This window comes from Rhea americana, unplaced genomic scaffold (genome assembly GCF_003343005.1).
Source record: "Rhea americana isolate MKP2758 unplaced genomic scaffold, rheAme1 scaffold_2, whole genome shotgun sequence".
In the NCBI taxonomy this organism is placed as follows: domain Eukaryota; kingdom Metazoa; phylum Chordata; class Aves; order Rheiformes; family Rheidae; genus Rhea; species Rhea americana.
This window is the reverse complement of record NW_028186149.1, coordinates 9,613,817-9,628,620: the sequence shown is the minus strand read 5'-3', so window position 1 is coordinate 9,628,620 and position 14,804 is coordinate 9,613,817. Positions and strand designations below refer to the sequence as shown.

Below are 14,804 nucleotides of genomic sequence, written 5' to 3'. Positions count from 1 at the left end.
GGAAATGGGGGAGACGGAGCGCAAAAGCGGCCCTGAGAGGGGCGCGGGGCTGCCCGGGCGCTACCGRAGGCCGCGCCGGAGCCGCCGCCGCCGCGGTCCGTCCGCAGAAGAGACGTTGAAAGGATCCCGAGCCCGCCGGCGGCCGGTAACGGCGGGCGGGCGCAGGCTCTGCCCCTCGCGCGGGGGGAGCTGCGCCGCTGGCGGCTGCCGGGGTGCGTGAGCCGGCGCTGGCAGCGCGCTGCGCGGGGGCGTTGGAGGAGAGGGGCGCTCTCGGCCCCCACGGTTCCTCCACGGGCGTGGGGTTCCTCCACGGGCGTGGAGACGCCGAGACCTTCCTGCGGAGGAAGCCGTGTTCCCGTCCCTGCCCCCCGTTTGCCGTGTTCCCACATCTCCGACGTTACAAGTTTTCATTTTTTCTTTCGTTGCTGTTTCCACAWTTCCTAAGCCATTTTTTCAAAAAGTCTTTTCTCATGCTCTATATAACAAATTAATTTCTTGTAAAATTAACGTGTTTTTGAGTCAGGGATCCAGCTGTGCTGTGCCGCAGAGCCTGCTTACTGCTTGCAGACACTACCAAAGCATAGAGACTGATAACCAAATACGTTGCCTTAAGCAAAACACTCCAGCAGCAGCGATGCTGGGTCATATTCTCCAAAGTTATTAGACTARAATAAATGCTCTTCATTTTACATAAACAGAAATAAATCAGATTTTTCTCTCCAGCATGACTTAACAGCAATTCAAACAGCTCAATGCAAATATCAGCCTGGAGTATCTAGTTCTAAGTCAAACAACTTGTTACTGAAGTTGAAAGAATAATATATTTCAGCTTAAGTTTTCCTAATACAATCGCCACTCTACTGACTGCCCTTTTAAAATGGGCAGAAATAAATAAGGATTTTATTTCTTCCCCACGTATCTTTATTTTGGCCACTGGATATTACAGGTTCAGGTGTGTCTAAAGGAGATTTCATGCATAAAATTCATGAGATGTTTCTTAATAAAAAAKGAGATCTTTGTAGAGCTTCTAGACTGCTGTTTCAAGAATGAAATATTTTTCATTGAAAGACAAAACTTAATAGTAAAACTTCTAATTGTAGACCCAAATCATCCATGCATTTAAGCACATGCGTAATCTAAACATATATATGGCTCCTTTGAAGGCATGGGCTCATTGTAAACACTGTGAGTAGTATACTGCACAGATTATAATATTGCTAAGAGTTTTGTGATACAGAAGAACACAGAGAATGGCTAAATCAGAATAGTGCGTATATTTAAAATCTTGTGTTGTTTCAGGCATTAGATCTTTTTTTCRTACAGTATCTTTGTGCCAACTATGGATTATAGCATCAATAAGGCAATAATAATTCAGGTTGCACGTTGATAGAACTTCTTGTAGAAACTGTACTAAAGTTCAAACTGCATGTAAAAAAGCTAGAGGGACAGGTGATTTTTAAAGGAATAAAGGCACTTGGACATGAATATTGGCACCAGCTAGGACTTTCAGCATTCTCTAGGTGCCTCACATAGCACATAACTACCTACATTTGCGGGTGGCCAAGTATTTAAAAGGTYTCGCTCTAAGTGTTGTCAAGACTAAGGACTTGATAACCTGCTCTGGTAATCATTCTCCTCACTTCAAGCCTCTCCAAGTGATTAATGTGTTGTTTTTGTACAAACAAAACCTCATAATCAGCACCTCTGAAGTCTGTAGTACGGTAAAGCCTCAGTTTGCTTTTTTTTCTATGAAGTTTATGTTAATTCTTTATCTAACAGTACTATACTTGTCTTACAGATTTTAAACTAAGAACCCTTCCTTTTAGCCTATCTGAAATTAATGGCGCTTTTGCAGTATGATGCTTCCTGGCTGAACAAAGGAATAGATGCTAAAAATTAACAAAATATTTTCTGCCTTAAAAGAGTGGAAAAAGAGAGTTCCCTTTATAAATAGTGTTGACAGATTACTGTTCTGTCACAAGATTTTGTGTTGGATGTTTTATATAGGTTCGCAGCTTCTGGACTCATGCATTTCCAATATATTTGACTTTCACTTATAAAAATAATTTCTAGCTCTTGTGATTATGGACACTTTTTTTTTGGAAAAGGAAGTAAATCTCTACAGGATCCTCTGCCTGTAGCGAGAAGCAAATGGAATAACATTTTTAAAGTCTTACTGTTTTAAAATCTTGTATTTTTTACAATTTTCTTTTTTCATGTGTGTGAGACTAGGTTCATTGCTTTATATCAGTTGAGAGTGGCAGCTGTGACATTTTTAATGAAAAGTCAGCGTGTATCTTGGTTCCAGGAAAAAAGAGGAAGTGTATTTTTTTTTTTGTACATTTCTGTATCTTTAAACAGGAGGAATCCTTTTAATCAAATGTTAATATCTATCTTGAGAAATCAACTAAGGAACTAATATTCCCGTGTAATTGTATTCTCTCTGATCAAGAGAATATTGCTTTATATATGAACAAGCAAAGAAACCTGTAAATATTTTTATGAATCCTACTGTTTTTTTTAGAACAAAAAATGATACATCTTGTATGAGATACCATTTTAGCAAAAATGTATTTATCCTCAAAACTCTGATTTTTTTTTATTGCTTCCTGAAGCTGTTCAGTGATTTCCTGTTAGCTGATTAGCCTCTTTTTTCATTTTCTCAGTTATACTGTAGTTGAAAACCTGTTTTGTTTGTAAAATAAAAACTGACTTCTCCAGATAATTTATTCTAGGAAATGGAGATGTCTGGCACTGTTAGGGAGACCAAGACTTTGTGTTCTGGCTAAGGGCAGGTACAAAGGGCATGCATGTCAGCCWTGTTATTGATTACTACCTGACGGAAAGCCGTGTTTCTGTGTGTACAAGAGGCCATAAGATTACCTGGGGACATCTGAGTAGCTAATGACCATRAATTGTTTGCTAGATCATTTGTTGCACTAAGAGATACTCTTCAGCCAATCTGTAGAAATATTTAGAGTTGTGCCCTTTCTTTAGGACCTCCTGTTATTACCAGAGCAGTTCTCATCACTGGGTGTTACTCCTTTGGCTGGAAAAGATGATTGCCTGGATGAATCCCACTTAAGAAGGAAGGCCAAGATACAGCAGCTGTTACTGACAAATGCGTCCAAAGCCTGTGCAATAATTCTGTCAGATCTCTGCCTTGCCTCTGTCATTATCTTGTATTGAACATCATCAYTGAGCTTCAGTGTATCTCTTCCTTACCTCCATGTGGTATTGTAAAGTGAAGTCTCTAACGGAACAGACTGCCKCTTCCTACAAAATTCACTAAACATRATACAAGAAAAGCTTCCTTCCTTCCCATAATGACCTTTAAATGTTCACTGCCAAAAAAAATCCAACATTGTCTTTTTTTCTAAGAAGGACAAAGCCTAATTCATGATGTTTGATTATGTTACAGAATAACCATTTTGGTGTTGCAGGCCCCAGTACCCCCTTACAACAGTGTAGCTCTTGATTAGAAATAATTTATTCCTAATTTATGTGAGTATGAAAGAAGGCCTTTAATTTTCCAAAGAGCTATTTATATTATGTCTTTTAAAACATACAGTCACAATAAATTATATTTCTGGCATGTTCTTAAAATTAATGCAGAGGTGGTGTTATCCTTTTATTCGTATGTGTGTACATACATATGTTTGTATGTGAGTGCATGCGCACACACACACACATATATATACAAATTAAAAATCAGTATATTCTTTTATTTTCACCTTTTAAACTGAATAAGCCAGCTATGCCCTTTGGAGTCTATGAGTTATTTTTGTTATTTTTACTTTCTTGGACAATAATTACAGAGTAGTATGCTGTCTTGTTTTTAATATTACAGTGCCATTTTTGTCCATGGTGTAACACCATTAACTTCAGCAGAGTTGCACTAGAAATGAATTTGTCCCCAGGAGGCTTTTCCAAATGTTCAGTTCTTTCCTCATGATTACCCAGAGGAACAGCAAAAAAGGCAGCAAGACAAAGGGCCCTTTGATACGAGGAATGTAGTTCAAAGAGAAGTCTTGTGTGCCATTCATGGTGCTCCATATGTTCCTCATCTGCGATGGAGGTGGATTAGATCCTGTGGAGGCATGCCCTGTCTGATGGGCAGGCAGAAATTCTAACGTAGCACATCTGGTGCACAGGTTATGTTCTTTCCCAGAGGTAGGTACTGTACAAATGAAACAAAGTGAGAGGAATATTCAGATACTTGAAGTATACTTCAGTGGAACTGTTTGAAAGTCAGAAAATGAAGTAGCCAAATGTTAACTCATCGTAATTATCAAACTGTCCAAACTTCAATCCAGCTGCTTATTAGATTTCAACCAACTCTATGCGAGGGGATGTATGAATCAGTGCTACTGTGGATTTGCCTGTTGTATTCACAAAATATAAAGGAGATACTCAAAGTATCCCACATCAGCGGGGCCCACAGCTGAGCACAGCAGGGCTGTCCCGCAGCCAGGTCTGAGGACAGACACCCCTCATCAGACACTCAACATCACCTGGCCCCATGGGCAGAGGTGTGGGTGGAGGTGAGGCTGGTCAGAGCAATTAAAGCCTCTTAGTGCACTCAGGGTCCTGACAGTCACGTGTGGTAAAGATTTTTCTTGTGTTTAAATCAGAAACTGAGATCTTTGCAGAAGGAAGTGCTTATGCCTTTTCAATAATTGTTTAGCATTTTCCCTGGTTTTGATAGTTGATGCAGTTAGTGTGTTACACGCCAATCATTTGCCTCAGATACAGAGCCAAATATTCATCATCTAAACAGGATACCCAGATGTCCCTTGCTTCTCTTGACAGTTACATTCCCTGGGCACTAGTGAGGTGGTCTGAGGTTCCTAATGTGGGATTCAAGTATTTTCTGAGGGACCCACGTTTGAAAATTGACTTTGTTTGTAGATAGATATGCACATAGGTCTTGTTCATGTATGTCTTTCTGTGTAAGTACATGCTTCAGATCTATTGAAGGCAGTGAAATAGCAGCAGTATTTAAGATTTGTGCTTACTCAAGGCCCAGGTCAGTGTCAGGGAGACTTCTTGAATGTTTCCCCTAGTTCATCTTTATCAAAAKGATCATTAAAGAAGTAAGAGCCAACTTTGTAATACTTCAATCTCAGACTATATCTGAAACAGTTTAAAAAAATGTAAAACAGCTGAGACCCATATCCAATCCTCACTAAGACCATGCTGTGCTAAAGCTGGGCACAGTATACATGTATTAGCTGAAGAGAAGCCTGCAGGATTTTACAAAGTTGGGCTGAACAGTCTGCTCCCTGCTCTGGCAGTGCCTTGCTGCTGCTGCTGCTGTRTACTCCTCTGCCCTTCCTTTGTACATAATTTGGAAACTCCTTGGGCAGACACTGTCTTTTCATTTTATGTTTGTGCTGTGGCGAGGTTGGTCCCTGACTGAAGTTCTATTTCACTACCACTACTCATGGTAATAACTCTCTCTCCTGTTACTAAATTAGGACTGGAGATCATTCTTTCCAGCAGACAACAGTTCCCAATCTTTCAGGAGGCTGTTGTGGCTGCCTCCCCTCTGCTTCCCCTTCCTCCCTCCCTGAGACCTCTGCTGAGGAGTCAGAGCACATCATCCTTGCCTAATCCTTGGCTGCTGTAATTCCTTCTTCATCTTTGCCCTTAGATTCCTGCTGCAATATCTTCTGGAGCTTTTCCATGGTGCTGCTGTTTTCATGTTCCTGCTGTCTTCACTCTTGCAATTTCAGCTCCCTCTCTTTTTCAACTCTTCCTTGARCTGTGGCTGTTTCTTTCCCCATCCCCTCACTGTCAGTAGAGGCAGTGCTGTGGTTGCAACCCATCCATCTGATAGCTTGCTAGCGCTCAGCAGAATGCAACTTCCAAGTGTTGTTTGGGAACCAGTACAGGAGAGCATGTTCACTACTGAACAGAGTACAAATTTAAAAATATGTATAGTTGTTACCCTGGAAAATGCAAGGTTCTGATAAAAGCCTATTAAAAACAAGCCCAGAAAAGTACATGCATTTATGAAAAGCACACACTAAGTTTTGGTGATACTTTGAGTGTGATATTTTTATATCAGGCTATGGCTGCTCATTCTAAGAATAATAACAGTTAACTATTTTAGTGGTCTTAAATGCTGCTGTGGGGGTGTCACAAACTTCCTGAATAAAAACTTTAATTAAAATGCAAACGTTAATCTCTGAGCAGTATCATCTGCAGCATATTGCAAGATAAGACTTTGCCAACCTAGAGAACTATGCAAAGTTCTAATTAAATTAGGAAAATGTGATGAGCTAGGTATATGTTTTATTTAAGGTTCGCAGTTACATAAGATATGAAAGATCTCACAATTGCTATCTGGTGGGAAATGTTGCTGCTAGATCTCGCAGGCTGTTTGCTGGAAGATAAATTCTGGTTCCACTGGTTCCAAGTGGGATTGTGATAGTCTCTTCAGTGGGGTCAGGACTTCGCCACAGCTCTTCATTTAATTTTGAAGCCACTTCAGTCCTGTTGAAAGCTGTGCAAATGATCCAGTAATGAAGCAATAGATCAGTATGGTGTGAGCAAATGCCATATTGCTAATGGTGCCATCTTTCCATTGAGCCACAAAAAGAAAGTCCTGACTATTTATGGTTATTAGAGGTCACAGCTCACCTTTTGAAAAGTAGAGCTCTTAATCCAAGTATGCTGGCCAAAATCTATTTTAGGTAATTCCACTCTGGCTATCAGCCTTTCCTGTATTGTTCCAATTGGATATAGTATTGGCCTTCACATCCTGTTCCAAACTGTGCTGTGCTCCTCTGTGTTTTGGAACAGTTGATATTTTCCAGAGACTGCTACACTGCAGTGGTATGTGAAGTGATCTCTATATATCCCTCACTTGTCTCACAGGAGTGGAATGAATATTAATCAGTTGTGGCTGGATTGTGATCCCAGTGAAGTCAAAAGAAGTGTCTTCCCATAGACATCACTGAGACCAGCGTTTGCTTCTGTGTACCTGTTACTGTTTTGAGATTCCTGCATGTAAAAACAAATTAAAATGCAAGGTATTATTTTGCTGAAGATGTCTGTATAGTAAGAATTCCTTTAGCCAGAGATAGAAGTGCATTTGAAAGGCTACTTCCACAAGTGTGTAACTGCTTATCACAACAGGCATTATTGTGCATGAGGAAATTCCAGATCTTTGAATGTGGCTTTAAGCACCTGGTTTTCATTGCCTGGCATTTGTGGCTTTGCATGTCCTGCACATTCGAAAAATGCCTTGTTACTCTTTCAGGGCTGGCTCCCGCTCTTTTCCCAATGCAACTAATGGTGTGGAATTGTGGTATCAGAAGCCGTGTTCTCAAAGGCACCAAGAGTTCATCTTTAAATGTTGGAAGCAAGTTGAGTAGTAAGTAACAATACCTGCTGGTCATTCTCTTTGACCAAATATTAATTCTTCTGGGCAAATAAACAGAGGCTCTAACAAAGAGCAACTCTGGCTAGATTTCTAAAAGACTGCAAAGTATTTTCCACTTATTTCTTATGTCACTTGCCACTTATGATGTCACATTTCAAACTGTAAATCAACTTTCAAGGTAGACAAATGATATCACTGAAAAACATTTTTGCAGGATTGTCTAACTTCTTCCGTGCAAATATAATAATAGTACATCTCTTGTGCAAATATAGGAAAGAACGGTCATGGACTATTTTGGGAAAAGTGTACTCAGCAGATGGACATAGCAATAAGAGGGAATATCCAGTGAGCCACTGAGGAACAAAAGAGCTGTAATACAGGAACAGGCAGAATAAATATTATTAAAGGTGGGTATGGATGAAGGTTAGCCTATTCCTGTAGGAAAACTATCAAATTAAAWTTAGAAAAATATTGATACATACACAACATAAATCATGTGCTGTTCTGCTAGTGAACAGTAAATGAAAAATAGAGGGTATGTATCATCCATATTGTATAATATTGAGTTAATTTCATTCTCTCGGGTATGTGGAAAAGGTTTTGATATGTGTTTACAAATACTTTTCCATTGGCCATGGATTAATTTAAAACGTTCGAAATGCACAGCTCAGAGCTTTTCTGTAAGTAATGAGGGTCCATATTTACCCTCCATCAAGTCTCGTTGAATTAGGGTGAATTCTGTAATGGAGTGTTTGGTGTAACCTCCTATGGTGTTGCCTTGTGATCCCTCCTCTGACTCCAGAGCCCTAACTGAACATTGGTAGAGAAACTTAATTTGATATTAATACATGGGTGCTGCTACCTGCCATATTTTCACTACTTCCTCAAAACCTCCAGCTACTATGGATCTAGAGCAACACTGCTCAGATGCTTCAGCTGCAAACATATCCCTAAAGTGTTTTTTTAAAAACAAATTTGCAAATGAATAGAAGTTTCCCTCTGATTTTTCCATATTCTGGATTTTATACATCCCCCAAGAACTATGAAATTTCTCCAGAAAAGTGGAATCTAGGTTTCCCATTAGGTATTACCACTTTTATAACATTTGTTAACTAGCATTATAGAAGATTGGTTTAAAATGTCAATAGTAAATATTTTATGAGAAACAAAATTTGAGGCTGAATAAAATACAATTGCATTTGTTTAACTGGTATGTAGCATTTGTTTATTTTGYCATCTGAGTATTGTTGCAGAACAAAGCTAGATTAGGTAGAATTAGGAATGGAAAACCTCCCTTTGAGCTAGTTTTATCTAGGGAAGAAATTCATACAGGAAAGGGGTCCAGATAACTGCCCACAAGGAAACATACAGGCTTTTATCAAGCCATAGGGCATCATGTAAGTGAATCAGACCTCCAGTGTATCCATGTAAATGTCTGCTTTTCCAGTAAGGCAAGCAAGGAGCTGATTTAAGGGGCAAAGTCTGTTSATGAGTAAGTTCTAAAGAAACACAAAGAATGAGGTATTTTGTACGAGTCAGGAGTATGAGTACATATATGCAGCCAAAGTAAACACTTCTGGAGATCTAAAAATGCCCTGAAAGGACTGTTCTAGCCCCAGCCTGTCTTCCTCTCTCCTTTCCTATACAGAAGAGGAGGTGGGAATGCTGTTTTCTTTAGAGAGTGAGGAAGATGGGACTACAGTGACCCCTCGCAGGGAACACGGTGAGAAGGGGAGCTGCTGGCTGGCCTGTCAGGAACCCTGGTAGAAGGGTGAGAGGACAGAGATGCAAGCAGGCTGCTGCCTCTGCTCTCAYGGGCAGTAGCAGTTTTACATGCAATGCAGGATCACAGCAGAGTACCAGGCTCAGCATCAGGGCTTCAACCCTTCTTCCCTCAGCAAGGGTGGACCCTTGCCCTGCCCGGGGAGCAGAGCAGGCCGCAAACACTGCCGGGGCTTTTCCCCACGTTCTCCGCCACAGCCCTGACTCCTCACCCCACTCTGTGGCCCAGGCCCCCACCTCAGCAGCAGGCACTGTCATGCACTCTGTAGCCCGTCACAGCCAGTATAATGGAAAGGGCTAATTAAACAGGCAGCATCGAAGTGCCAGTCTGCAGTTACTTGGAAATGTGATCCAACTTTGGTATTATTTTCGAGCTGAGATTTTTTGAATCCAAAATTCCATGTGACGGAAGAGATGGGTATTTAAACAGATGTCTGTAGTTTCTTTAAAAAATAGAGATTGAGTTACAGATGGTAAAAAGAGTCTGGGAATTAAAAACTCCTGAGCTACAAGAAAATTTACATGTGAGCAAAATGGTTTGCTAAAATGAATGGTCCTGCAGTTCTGTCTGTTTGAAAATTAAGCTACTTTCACCAAGAATGTGAAGATCTTTTCCCTTCTATATTATCTGCTTCTCTACTAGTAGCTTTTGCTGCCACCATCACAGCCAATTTGCAATATGAGGGTCCTGTTTCTAACAGACAAGGCATATAGTTTTTTACTTTTCCTCTCTCTCATACAATCTGGCTTCTAGGACCAAAATTTTTGATCTGAATTAGCTTTAAAAGAAAAACAATCTAACCCATCTACAGAACTGGTGCTTCTAACTTGCATTTTATAAATCACAAATAGAATTGTGTGATATGAGACCAGAATGAAATCAGAATCATCATTTGTACTTGCAAAAGAGTTGGCATTTTATTTTTTCCCTCTTCTATGGATTTAAAAAGAAAATGACCAAAATGAACTTTGAATGAAAAAGCTAACAACTTGTGACATATGAAATACGAAGTGYTACATATTGGAAGAGAAAAACGAACATATTTTTTATAGGTCCAAAGAGCAATTCAGGATACATCTCATCAGCTGGGACCTCCGCATTACTGAGAACAATTTTATGAAGATCACTACTCATACACATGTGCTCAAAAAAGAAGTATYAGAATGTATATGAAACAATAACAGACTCGACTGCAAGATGTAAGAATGTTTTACATGCAGCGCTCCTCACCACAATGAGGAGTGCCAGCCTGTGCATTGCAAAAACAATTCAAATTGGCATGATTTCAGAGAAGAGTTGCAAGACTCATTGCAAGACCCACTGAGTGCAAAGAAAAGCTATCATATGAAGAGTGATTGAACTTACTTTCTTACTTTACAATGGAGGGGACATAAAGTGTCTACATCGATCAGTGTAGTAWTGTATTAAGAAGGAGAATTGGGAGTATCTATTTTCTCTGCTTTATAAATACAAAGAGGTAGTTCAGTTAAAGAGGCAAGCTTTTCTCCAAGTAGGGGACCTCCTTTACAGATACTGAGATTCGGTATTCATTCCAGGATGTGTTCCCATTTGGATTTTGAGTAGACCAAAGTATGGAGGATGCCTAAAGGATCCATAGAACTTCTTCATTAATGCTAACAGATGCTGTCTGATTATAATAGTATTATTAGAAATTCATCAGCATGTTACAAGTTTGCAGCCTCTTATAAYGTGCTATGTACCTGGAGGTCAGGAGTTGGAGACCCGCGTTGGCTGGTTTGGCATATTTTGGCTTTGCTAGCTTTGTTTATATGTGTATGTCTTTTCTCCCCAGAATCTTATTTTGTATTACTTTTTGTTAGCTCTACTTTTGTCTTCATTGAGAAGGCAGTGTGTGTACCATGGTGTGATGACAACAGTTCCTTGCATTTACATTAAAACTGCTTTGAACTGATAGTTGCRTATTTTACAGGACAGCCTTTTGAAAATGAAATAGAAACCATTTGTATACCTTCTGTTACTACACTGGGACAGGAGCTTCCTGACTATAAGAATAAAATACAAAGAATAATAAGAGAATGTTCAGCTTAGCCTTTTAAAGATGATTGACAAAAGATGCGTAAAAATGGGCTTGTCCTTTTCACTTTTGCAGACACAAAAGGTAGTTGGAAATGGATGTTATGGGATGTTTGGTTTATTTCTGGCGATTGGAGAGAGGAGAATTGTTTTTACCGTAAAAATCACATGAATGTCAACTTTGATTTTTTTTCTGTCTTGCTGGAGGACTTGTTGAAGGTCTCAGATGTTTATTGTGAGCTCTGACATTTTAATTGAAAGGACAAGAGTGTTGATTTTTTTAAACAAATAGATCTTTTGTCCGAAGTGTTTATTAGTTATTGGATTAAGTAGGTTTTAACAACAGAAATAATAAATCAGAGAGTTCTAAACAATCTAATTTTAAATCCTTTCTTTTTCTCATTTGCTCATCTTTAAAAGTTTATATTTTGTGATATTATAATTACRTGAATTCTGCAGCTGTCAAGGGATTTTGAAAACTAATTCTTCATTTCAGATGTAAAAATCAAGAATTCCCCAGAGTTTTTTTTGGTTAAACTTCTGGATAACATTTAAAGCATGCAAACAGTTGGTTATTTGTCAAAACAAAAAGTGGAAAATGGCATAGTTCCACTGTTATAAAAAAAATGCAAATTTCATCATTCTAATTGAAAAAAGAAAACCACAGTATTGAATATTTTATTTAAAACTATCTGCCATGGGAAACAGGGAGAAGACTGTCTTGAAGTATAATAATCCAAAAAGACTAAACAGTAGTTCTTCTGAAATAAGATTATATATAAAATAGAGTGGTAAAAGATGGCAAAAATAAAAGCCAAATAAAAGGAAAGAAAATATTGAGAGATAGGAAGAGACCAACAAGCGCTTTCCTTTTAAGAATGCAGATTGCATGCATCCACTTAAGTTGCCAGAGCAGTTCTCTGAAAAAGATACCCACTCTGTATCTAGGAATCAAAAATTACATCTTTAGGAGGCCCCTGAGAATAGGAGAAATTGTTCATCTAAAGAAGTTACATCCATTTGCAGAATGTGGATATGTTTGTTGTTCAGCTTGAATCATGCCGAGGGATCCYGTGCCTTTAGCATTTTGAGTTTTCCTGAACCTTGTCACAGTAATAAAAGCACACTCATGAATACTAAACGAGGACTGAATTATCCCCATCCTGTACTGGAACCAAATCGGAAGTGAAATATTATGTCACATATATGAAAGCTTAAGAGCTAATTAATTTTGACARCATATTTATAGTTCTCATTTACAGAGATCTCAAAATACTTTAAGAAAACAGAATACTAAAAAAAAARCTCTACAAAAATAATGTATATCAATAGGATGTATACCCAAATTAGGACTCTTCATAACAATGGAGGAGTTCAATATTGAATCATTCATAGAGCAATCACTTCATTCAATATTGATAATGTTAAACAGTTCGCCTGAAATCTGGGCCTTGTTCAAACCCGTGGGAATTTTGCCATYGACTTAAACGGGGAGAGAGGACCTTACCCTCGGTTTGGCAGAGGGAAGAAGGCAATGACAGCGTGCCACACACATGGCCAGGAGGAAGCGACAGCCATCTGGAACRTGAGAGGGAATATCGGACAAAGAGGGTGTGCTTAGGGAAATCCAAATTTGACCAGGAAGCTAGGCTTAATGTACTCTCTCTTGAACAAAATGTCCAGGACCTTTGAGATGGTGGAAGCACAGCTTTGTCTCTTCTGAAAGACTGGTTCGAAAAGAGCCTCAGTCAAGTTTACAAGGGGCAGATGAACCAAGGCAATACACAAAACATTTTCTGTGTACATATCATGGTAATTCTGCTGCTACAGACACTTCCATAAGCCTAACCTTTTTTATAATGCAAGCTTGGAAAAGATGAAAACATTAGGAGAACTGCAATTTCAATTTCCAATTTCACTCTTATCACAAAGCTTGTAGTACATTACTCCATTTTGATCCACTTCTGTTATATAGTTTTAAGTCATATGCAGCACTGGTTCATAAAACACCATTTTCTAATACTCGCAAAAATGAGCTAATTAATCAGTGAGGACTAAGACGATGTCTCTCCCATAAAAGGAATTTGTCTGTAATTCAGCAAAATGAAGTAAATCTAAGAAGTGAGATAAGATCATCCAATTTATGTTGGGAGTTCGTCCACAAGATTGTCAGACTGCTCTTTTTTTTTTCCCTTAGGGAAAGTTAGCCCTTATTGTTTTCCCAAGAAGAGGTTATATCAAAGCACTTTTGAAGGCTAAGATCAGCATGAGTGTACAAAGATTAGCACTTTGGCTATGGCTATCCAGGAAGAAACAGAAACTCACTTTCAGCTGGCAGAACAGGACATGGAAAATCTTTAGATGTCAGCAATTAGGTAAGGAATTAAATCCCCTTCAAAATCCACGGCAGACCATTTGACCACAAGTGTAATTAGCCTTGCAAAGAGAGCAAGTATGTGGGAGAGATGTTATTCCCCTGCTCAGAACAAGGTCGTTTAACTTCACAGCCCTCTGAAAATGTATATATAATTTGTTGTGCTTTTTCATCCCAGTGCGTGGACTTTATTTGGGTGTATGGGGTTGAGATCCCATTTTGGTCTTCTAGACAYCAGGAAATAGCTGGCTGTTAGAGTGGGAGAAAAATGACAGCCTTGTTTTCCCTAATTGAAAAGTGTTAGGTTGCTGGGTAAGTTTTTCTTCTGTGTTGGTTCTCATGAGATMCCCGGGTAATACGGGGGATAACCCCAGTTATTACACACAAAATTGAAGAAAGAAAACATGAATCATTTCCCACATCTTAAAAACTTTATTGAAAGAAAGGATAAATTAACATGTGAAAATGAAAATTATCACTCTTGAGGGCAGTGTATTAATTATAACTCCGTGTGGGTGAAGTTAAAATCCTCTCTTATGTGTGGGGTAGGCGTCTTTCCTCAACAAGAGAATAACCGTGTCTCTGCACCAGAGTCCTGCCTGCCCAGAGCCAGTGGCTCCAAGGCTTGCTTCAGGATTTGTGTCTCAGGGAAATTTCGGTGCCTGCTGAAACTCCTGTGGTTGGGTGTCCGTAACATGGCTCTTCCACATCAGTGCGAGGTTTCCTTCGGGGAGCACCCTGCCGTTTATGGTCATGAAACCTACAGGGAAGGTTTCATACCTTTGAGACTATGCCAGTGCAGRCTTGCAGGGGAGCGGGGGGAAGGAGGCTCAGTCCCCCTCTTCGTGCCGCTGGTGCAACTCCCGCGGCTGGGTCACTGCCCTGTGCGGGGCCCACCGCCAGCTCCAGGCTGCGGGGCTGAGCCCCATTGCCCAGCTGAGGCCGGAATCGCCTCAAAAGCTGCGTGGCGTGGGAGACGCGCACGAGCGGCCTTGCGCTGTCCTCGTTTCCCTCGGAAAAGCGGTAAAAGCACGAGGAGCCGCGGGGAGCGCTGCGCTGCCCTCCCTGCCGGGCTCGGGCTCCGGCTCGGGCTCGGGCTCGGGCTCGGGCTCGGGCTCGGGCTCGGCGGCCGGCGCACAGCCCCGGGCCCTCGAAGTTCACCCGAAGTTTCCTCCGCGCCGGTCGCCCCAGCGGGGCCC

At 40.2% G+C, this 14,804-nt stretch overlaps 1 long non-coding RNA gene across 2 annotated transcripts; it reads left to right on the top strand.

Moving 5' to 3' along the window:
• Positions 1-6: 6 nt before the first annotated feature.
• LOC146596712 (uncharacterized) lies at positions 7-11,589 on the top strand. Of its 2 annotated transcripts, none has more exons than XR_014895668.1 (3): positions 7-145; positions 2,998-7,384; positions 7,666-11,589. It is a non-coding gene; the product is annotated as an uncharacterized LOC146596712 (long non-coding RNA). The 2 variants fall into 2 exon arrangements; XR_014895669.1 differs by having other exon boundaries at positions 2,998-7,800; positions 10,229-11,589.
• The last annotated feature ends 3,215 nt before the right edge of the window (positions 11,590-14,804 follow it).